This window comes from Rhipicephalus microplus, unplaced genomic scaffold (assembly GCF_043290135.1).
Source record: "Rhipicephalus microplus isolate Deutch F79 unplaced genomic scaffold, USDA_Rmic scaffold_360, whole genome shotgun sequence".
NCBI classification, from domain to species: Eukaryota; Metazoa; Arthropoda; class Arachnida; order Ixodida; family Ixodidae; genus Rhipicephalus; species Rhipicephalus microplus.
In genome coordinates this window covers 1-7,500 of record NW_027464927.1, presented here as the reverse complement: position 1 = coordinate 7,500, position 7,500 = coordinate 1, and the positions used below count along the sequence as shown (strand labels likewise).

At 59.9% G+C, this 7,500-nt stretch overlaps 1 non-coding gene across 1 annotated transcript; it reads right to left on the bottom strand.

The window, feature by feature from the left end:
- Nucleotides 1–1,604: 1,604 nt before the first annotated feature.
- Nucleotides 1,605–3,419, bottom strand: LOC142793988 (small subunit ribosomal RNA). The gene has a single exon (XR_012891979.1). It is a non-coding gene; the product is annotated as a small subunit ribosomal RNA (ribosomal RNA).
- Between the last annotated feature and the right edge of the window lie 4,081 nt (nt 3,420–7,500).

Below are 7,500 nucleotides of genomic sequence, written 5' to 3'. Positions count from 1 at the left end.
GCGCCTTTTTCGGCTGCCGCAAATCGAGCAAACGGTGTGTTTCGGACGGCGTTTCGCTTTCGCTACTTGCGAGTGCTTTCGTGGTCCACCCCTCTATAAATACTCGGGAGGCGTCGAAGCCGGTTCTCCAAGCCGGACCCGTAGGTATCGTTGTGTGCTCGCTCTCATTGGCCCGCCTAACCAGAAAATGCCTGCGGTACACCCATTTGGATAAGAGTGCACGCAGATGCGGGCCTCGACGGCTACACATTTCCTCGGGCGGCCGCCTCCCGGCCTCCGTGGAGCGCGGGATGCACGGTCCCATCGACAAGCCTCTCCCGTTTTTACCGTGGCGTCGCGGTTCACCACGGCAGGCGGGTCGGTCTCCTCCGCATAAAAAGGGGGACCCCCGCTTTTTGTTCCACGAAATCGCACAAGCTTTTTTCGCATCCACGGTTTGCCACCGCACACCAAAATGCCGATCCGGCTGCCTACTTTAGCCAACAGGTGGAGCCAGGCGCGCCGTACTTGCGCGGCACTTCCCACGTCCACCGAAGTCGGTGCCAAGGACCACTTTCGGCGCCGGAGCCGCGTACGAGCCTACTCGAGGCGGAAGAACGAAGCCAGCAAGGGCCTGGCCGCAAGTGCGTTCAATTGTCGGGACGTCCAAGTCCCTCGTTCTTCCGTGCTTCCTCTTTCGGCAAGTCGTTGCGGCACCTTCCCAAAGCGCGCAGACCCGCTAATCGCGACGAGCGCGACGTGGCCGTGCCGCCTTTCCCTCGGCAGCAAGCAAAACGCCTGGCAACGTCGACGCTCCCCTAACCGCGATCTCGCACCGTGTTTCGTGTGGCGAATTCAAAAGCCGGCCGGCGCTGCTGCAACCATTACGGTCGGTACGCATACGCCGCGGAGGGCGGGACGGTCATCGGAGCGTGCGGTTCCTCCATCGAGTACTGCGCACCTCGGCCGTCGCATCGCCGTGCCATGACCGGCCGCGCGTCAACGCGAACCGGTGCCAGCGAGATCCCTCGCCTGCAAGAACCGACCGGCAGCCTCCGTCACCCGAGGACGCGGAGGCGCTTGCCGCGGACGGCGGGACGGTATGCACTGGTGCACAGCGGACCCGTCACATCGCCAGTTCCTTGACCGACCGCCGACGCTTGTGCCGTTCCTCTCGTACTTGGCAGTCGCCGCGCGATTGTCGGGTCTCGTTCTTGCACGCTCGAACGGTCGGGAGGGCACTCGGCTGGCGTTTCGGGAACGCGCAGCCTCGCCTTCTACCGACGTAACCACGACTCGCCGTTCGCGCTCCGCCGCTCCTGTTTACAGTACTAGGCGGTCCCGCAGCGGTCGGGTCGCGCATTTCGAGCGCTTCGAGCCACGGTGCAGTGGCGGGTCGAAAGCCGACCTATGAGTGCGTTGCGCCGTTTGTACCCGCGTCCGCCACCTGGCCGACCGTCCAAGGTCGCGGTGTTGGCGTCCGCTGGGCGCAACAATTTGTCACGGGGTGCCGCTCCACATTCAGGCAGCCCCGTGGGGAAAAGCCGACCCCGCGTCCAAACGGGGTCAGCGGCAGAAAGTGTCGGGCGCAGACGCAGCTGAGGCGCTCACCCTTCACAATCCGTTAATGATCCTTCCGCAGGTTCACCTACGGAAACCTTGTTACGACTTTTACTTCCTCTAAATGATCAAGTTTGGTCATCTTTCCAACAGACCGGCGCAACCGAAAGGCCGCGCCGGACATCGGTCCGAAGACCTCACTAAATCATTCAATCGGTAGTAGCGACGGGCGGTGTGTACAAAGGGCAGGGACGTAATCAACGCGAGCTTATGACTCGCGCTTACTGGGAATTCCTCGTTCAAGGGGAACAATTGCAAGCCCCTATCCCAATCACGAAAGAAGTTCCACGGGTTACCCAGTCTTTTCAGACAGGGATAAAGACACGCTGCTTCCTTCAGTGTAGCGCGCGTGCGGCCCCGGACATCTAAGGGCATCACAGACCTGTTATTGCTCTGTTTCGTGCGGCTAGGAGCCGCTTGTCCCTCTAAGAAGGTTGTAAGGTGCTGGGAACCCCGCACCTATTTAATAGGCTAGAGTCTCGTTCGTTATCGGAATTAACCAGACAAATCGCTCCACCAACTAAGAACGGCCATGCACCACCATCCACCGAATCAAGAAAGAGCTCTCAATCTGTCAATCCTCCCAGTGTCCGGGCCGGGTAAGTTTTCCCGTGTTGAGTCAAATTAAGCCGCAGGCTCCACTCCTGGTGGTGCCCTTCCGTCAATTCCTTTAAGTTTCAGCTTTGCAACCATACTTCCCCCGGAACCCAAATACTTTGGTTTCCCGGAAGCTGCCCGCCGAGTCATTTGAGTAACTCAGGCGGATCGCTGGTTGGCATCGTTTATGGTCAGAACTAGGGCGGTATCTGATCGCCTTCGAACCTCTGACTTTCGTTCTTGATCAATGAAAACATTCTTGGCAAATGCTTTCGCAGTAGTTCGTCTTGCGACGGTCCAAGAATTTCACCTCTAGCGCCGCAATACGAATGCCCCCGTCCGTCCCTCTTAATCATTACCTCGTATTCCAAAAACCAACAGAACAGAAACGAGGTCTTGTTCTATTATTCCATGCAAGTTTATTCAGGCGACTCGCCTGCGTTGAGCACTCTAATTTTTTCAAAGTAAAAGCACCGGCCATCTCGAGGCACACAATGAAGTGCACCAAGAAAGAACCGGCATGATGTTCAGTCCGAGCCGTCGCATCGGGTAGATGCACTACTCGTCTGGAACTGAGATCCAACTACGAGCTTTTTAACCGCAGCAGCTTTAGTATACGCTATTGGAGCTGGAATTACCGCGGCTGCTGGCACCAGACTTGCCCTCCAATTGATCCTCGTTAAAGGATTTAGAGTGTACTCATTTCAATTACGGGGCCTCAAAAGAGTCCCGTATTGTTATTTTTCGTCACTACCTCCCCGTGCCGGGAGTGGGTAATTTGCGCGCCTGCTGCCTTCCTTGGATGTGGTAGCCGTTTCTCAGGCTCCCTCTCCGGAATCGAACCCTGATTCTCCGTTACCCGTAACAACCATGGTAAGCAAGTAACCTACCATCGAAAGTTGATAAGGCAGACACTTGAAAGAAACGTCGCCGGCTCGTGGCCATGCGATCAGCACAAAGTTATCCAGAGTCACCACACAATACGGGCCGAAACCCGATCGATCTTGGTCTAATAAAAGCACCCGTTACCCAAAGGGCTCCAGGCTCACTGCATGTATTAGCTCTAGAATTGCCACAGTTATCCAAGTAGGAAGAAACGATCTAAGGAACCATAACTGATTTAATGAGCCATTCGCGGTTTCGCCTTATTTCGGCATGTACTTAGACATGCATGGCTTAATCTTTGAGACAAGCATATGATTACTGGCAGGATCAACCAGGTAATCGTTCGACTGCGCGTCCGTCCTCGCCTTCGGCGGGCCGGACGCAGTCTGTGTGCGGCGGAGGCCACCTTCAGGCGCCCCAACACGCTTATTTTGCACTCCGAGATGACGGCGTTCGAGCTCGCTACGGCACAACCTTCCCGAAAGACGAGTGGGAGCCGTGCGGCAAGAAGCACGTTCATGCTCGCTCTTTTTCGTTGCATCGACTCGGTCGCGCCGTGCGGGTTGCCCAAGCCCGCTGCACTGTCGGTGGACCGGCCGGAACTAGCAACGGAGCCGAGACTGCAAAGCCGCCAGACGACGGGTCACGCCCGCGTCTTCGGCGCTTTCGCATCTGAATCGCCCGAGGACGACACGGAACACACCTCGATATCGTGGTAAAACGGCACCGTCTGACAACCAGCCCCTAACGCATCAAGCGGATGAGGCTGCAGACGACTGCCGTGGATTCCCCTGGAGCAGACCCGAGGACACGCTTGACGAGGCCGAAGCCCGCCGCATATCAGACACCCGGTCGCTTTCGCGTACGCCGCTCACGAGAACCCCCACATAATAGCAGCGATAAGTACCCAGACCTCCTTGGGCACTAATACGAGCGTACTCGAGAAAATTTCACCGCGGGTGTGCCCCGAAACGTGTGGCACGTTGAGCGTGCCACAAGTCTACGTCGCTCTCAAACCCGCCGAGGTCGTAGAATTTGCGACCCTACTCACGAAATTCCCACCGAGGATACGGCCGCAAACGTACCGCACCTTGGGTAGGCCACGAGTTTGTGCAACACTACGCTGACGGCACAGCACCGAGGTCGTGCGCGCACGCACGGGAAAATTCCGCCGCGGTTTCTGCCGAAAACGTGAGGCACCACGACTCTCCGCAAGTTCGCGTCGACTGCGAAAGACCGAAGTCGTGAACGACGTGTCCGCTACTCGCCGCCGACACGCTGGACACCAAACGTACAACGACTCGACGGCGTCGTAGAGGCCCACGACGCGGTTTTCCTTAACGACGTCTCGGCGTGGCACCGACAGGTTAGAACGGCCGACCAACGTTCCCTGTCCGCCGTTCGGCTCAGTCGAAGGGCTCGGCGACTTCGGCAACGCTGCGAAGCCGCACGGTGACGCACGCCATGTCCCCATTTTTTTTTTTTTTCTTTCTGCGTCTGCCGGGGTGCCCCTATAATAGCAGCGATAAGCACCCAGACCGCCGTGGGTCGCTCGCCCCGGCTGACGTGGTTTTTCGTACTCCTGCGGCGGTCGCCGTCAAGCACGTCCAAATACGCTACTTTCGTGGGCGCATTCACGCTCTTTCGCTTCGCCGGAGTGCCAGCACTCACTCTGCCAAAAACGGCGAACATCCGAGCGGCGGTTCCCACTTTTGCGTCGGCGTCGCAAACCCCGCCCCGGCAGACGAGGTTTGCCGTACTCGTGCGACGGTGGCCGGCGGGCACGTCGAAAGACGCCGATATCGTGCGCGAATTGGCGCACCTTGGCTTCACCGGAGTGCCGCCACTGACTCCTCCAAAAACGGCGAAGATCCGAGCGGCGCTTCCCACTTTCGCATCGGCGTCCCGAACTCCGCCCCGGCTGACGCGGTTTACCGTACTCGTGCGACGGTCGCCGGCGAGCACGTGGAAAGACGCCGATATCGTGCCCGAATCGGCTCCGTTCGGCTTCGCCGGAGTGCCAGCACTGGCTCGGCGAAAGACGACGAACATCCGAGCGACGGTTCTCACTATTGCGTACGCGTCGCAAACCCCGCCCCGGCAGACGCACTTTGCCGTACTCGTGCGACGGTCGCCGGCGAGCACGTAGAAAGACGCCGATATCGTGCCGGAATCGGCCCCGTTTGGCTTCGCCGGAGTGCCAGCACTCACTCGGCCACAAACGGCGAACATCCGAGCGGCGGTTCCCACTTAGCCGTCGGCGTCCCGAACTCCGCCCCGGCAGACGCGGTTGCCGAGCTCGTGCGACTAGCGACCGCGAAGCCGTCTCGCGACGCCGCTTTCGTGCGCGGCTCCCACTGCGACCTGGGTCACCCGAGGTCGACGAGCAAGAAAGAATGTCGAAAAAAAATTTTTTTTTTTTTTGCGTCTGCCGGGGTGCCCCTATAATAGCAGCGATAAGCACCCAGACCGCCATGGGTCGCTCGCCCCGGCTGACGTGGTTTTTCGTTTTCCTGCGGTGGTCGTCGTCAAGCACGTCCAAACACGCCACTTTCGTGGGCGCATTCGCGCTCTTTCGCTTCGCCGGAGTGCCAGCACTCACTCTGCCAAAAACGGCGAACATCCTAGTGGCGGTTCCCACTTTTGCGTCGGCGTCGCCAACCCCGCCCCGGCATACGCGGTTTGCCGTACTCGTGCGGCGGTGGCCGGCGGGCACGTCGAAAGACACCGATATCGTGCGCGAGTCGATGCTTCTTGGTCTCGCAGGAGGGCCGCCACTCACTCCTGCAAAAACGGCGAAGATCCGAGCGGCGCTTCCCACTTTTTCGTCGGCATCGCAAACCTCGCCCCGGCAGACGCGCTTTGCCGTACTCGTGCGACGGTCGCCGGCGAGCACGTCGAAATACGCCGATATCGTGCCCGAATCGGCCCCGTTTCGCTTCGCCGGAGTGCCAGCACTCACTCGGCCAAAAACGGCGAACATCCGAGCAGCGGTACCCACTTAGCCGTCGGCATCCCGAACTCCGCGCCGGCTGACGCGGTTGCCGAGCTCGTGCGACTAGCGACCGCGAACGCGTCTCGCGACGCCGCTTTCGTGCGCGGCTCCCATTGCGACCTGGGTTACCCGAGCTCGACCAGCAAAAAAGAAGGTCGAAAAAAAATTTTTTTTTTCTGCGTCTGCCGGGGTGCCCCTATAATAGCAGCGATAAGCACCCAGACCGCCGTGGGTCGCTCGCCCCGGCTGACGTGGTTTTTCGTACTCCTGCAGCGGTCGCCGTCAAGCACGTCCAAATACGCCACTTTCGTGGGCGCTTTCGCGCTCTTTCGCGTCGCCGGTGTGCCAGCACTCACTCTGCCAAAAACGGCGAACATCCTAGTGGCGGTTCCCACTTTTGCGTCGGCGTCGCCAACCCCGCCCCGGCATACGCGGTTTGCCGTACTCGTGCGGCGGTGGCCGGCGGGCACGTCGAAAGACACCGATATCGTGCGCGAGTCGATGCTTCTTGGTCTCGCAGGAGGGCCGCCACTCACTCCTGCAAAAACGGCGAAGATCCGAGCGGCGCTTCCCACTTTTTCGTCGGCATCGCAAACCTCGCCCCGGCAGACGCGCTTTGCCGTACTCGTGCGACGGTCGCCGGCGAGCACGTCGAAATACGCCGATATCGTGCCCGAATCGGCCCCGTTTCGCTTCGCCGGAGTGCCAGCACTCACTCGGCCAAAAACGGCGAACATCCGAGCAGCGGTACCCACTTAGCCGTCGGCATCCCGAACTCCGCGCCGGCTGACGCGGTTGCCGAGCTCGTGCGACTAGCGACCGCGAACGCGTCTCGCGACGCCGCTTTCGTGCGCGGCTCCCATTGCGACCTGGGTTACCCGAGCTCGACCAGCAAAAAAGAAGGTCGAAAAAAAATTTTTTTTTTCTGCGTCTGCCGGGGTGCCCCTATAATAGCAGCGATAAGCACCCAGACCGCCGTGGGTCGCTCGCCCCGGCTGACGTGGTTTTTCGTACTCCTGCAGCGGTCGCCGTCAAGCACGTCCAAATACGCCACTTTCGTGGGCGCTTTCGCGCTCTTTCGCGTCGCCGGTGTGCCAGCACTCACTCTGCCAAAAACGGCCAACATCCGAGCGGCGGTTCCCACTTTTGCGTCGGCGTCGTAAACCCCGCCCCGGCAGACGCGGTTTGCCCTACTCGTTCGACGGTCGCCGGCGAGCGCGTCGAAAGACGCCGATATCGTGCGCTAATTGGCGCTCCTTGGCTTCTCCGGAGTGCCGCCACTCACTCCTCCAAAAACGGCGAAGATCCGAGCGGCGTTCTCCACTTTCGCATCGGCGTCCCGAACTCCGCCCGGGCTGACGCGGTTTACCGTACTCGTGCGACGGTCGCCGCCGGGCACGTCGAAAGACGCCGATATCGTGCCG